Here is a 1,458-nt window from a genome sequence, read left to right as displayed (position 1 = left end):
TCTAAGCTTCTTTCATTGAATGACGCGTTCATTACCGGATCCAAGCTTTGCTACATTTGATCCTGAAATTGAGAGGACTTTACTCCATATTAGGCAAACTCGGCGTCGGTTAGCCTTTGGAGGTGGTGAAGGGGTTTCTACCAATTCACCAACTTATCCGAGGTTGAATCCGAAGTGTCATTTGAGGAAGGAACTATCTACTCTTCCATTGATACTACTAATACCTCTTCCACTGAATTAGGTACCGATACTATGGCCGCTCCAAGAAGAGTCACTCTTAAGGAGGCAGGTGCTCCGGATTTTGTCCTTCAACCGCTTCAAGTGCGTCATCCGAATTTGAATGCTAATTTTGAGATCAAAACCGCCTTGATTAATCTTCTACCCAAGTTCCATGGACTTTCCGCTCAAGATTCTATTAGACACCTTAGAGACTTTCAAGGTGTATGTTCAACAACTAGGCGGGAAGGTTCCGATGAGGTTGCCATTTGGTTATTTGCTTTTCCATTCTCTTTTGAGGGAAGAGCTAAAGAGTGGTTCTACACTTTGTCTGAGGAGATTGTTGCCAATTGGGATTTGCTTAGAAGGGAGTTTTTAGACAAATTCTTTTCCCCGGAGGTGACGGATAGGTTAAGGAAAGAAATTTCATGTATTGTTCAAGGAGAATTGGAAACTCTCTATGAGTATTGGGAACGTTTTTGGAAGCTTCTTGACTCATGCCCTCACTACATGATTGACACTCTAGTGTTGATTAGCTACTTTTGCCAAGGAATGAAACCTCAAGACAAGATCCTTTTGGATGCTTCAAGTAATGATTCCTTGACAAAGTATAGAACGGCAGAGGAAGCATGGCAACTTATCACCGACTTGGCCGAATTAACCCAACATGCTAGACAAAGAAACAATCATCCAAGAGCCATAAATAAAGTTTCTTCTAGTGGTGAGACCGCCGCCCTTACCAAGACCTTGGGAGAGATGACCAATATTCTTAAGTAACTCCAACTTAATCAATAACAACCTCCACCTCTTCCACAACAACAATGTTAACAGTTAGTCCCTCAAAGAGTGTGCGGAATTTGCTCCTGTTACTCTCATTATACCGATGAATGCCAAAGTCTCCAAGAGGATAATACTTTGGCGGCTACTAATGCCTATTACAATCGCCCAAATCAAGGGTATCATCAACAAGGGGGTAACTACAATCAAGGTTGGCAAGCCAATCCCAACCAAGGATAGAGGGACAACTACAACCAAGGAGGTAGAGTGATGAACTACTATTTTATGGTTTATCTTGTGTTCAATTGAGTGATTTTTGTCAAGTCTTTACCCACTTATTCATATGATTTGCATGATTTTACAAATTCCTTCCTAGTTTTGTTCTATGGTTGAAAACTTGCTTCCTAGAAAGCTTTAAATTGTGTATTTTAATTCTCCTTTATACCATTCGATGCTGTGATCCGT

The 1,458-nt window shown here is 40.9% G+C and overlaps 1 non-coding gene across 1 annotated transcript; it reads right to left on the bottom strand.

Moving 5' to 3' along the window:
- Positions 1–624: 624 nt before the first annotated feature.
- Positions 625–728, bottom strand: LOC112746291 (small nucleolar RNA R71). Its single transcript, XR_003174183.1, has one exon. It is a non-coding gene; the product is annotated as a small nucleolar RNA R71 (small nucleolar RNA).
- Positions 729–1,458: the final 730 nt, after the last annotated feature.

Source organism: Arachis hypogaea, chromosome 14 (assembly GCF_003086295.3).
Source record: "Arachis hypogaea cultivar Tifrunner chromosome 14, arahy.Tifrunner.gnm2.J5K5, whole genome shotgun sequence".
Lineage (NCBI taxonomy): Eukaryota > Viridiplantae > Streptophyta > Magnoliopsida > Fabales > Fabaceae > Arachis > Arachis hypogaea.
The sequence above is the reverse complement of the archived record's forward strand: the minus strand, read 5'-3'. Positions and strand labels throughout refer to the sequence as shown.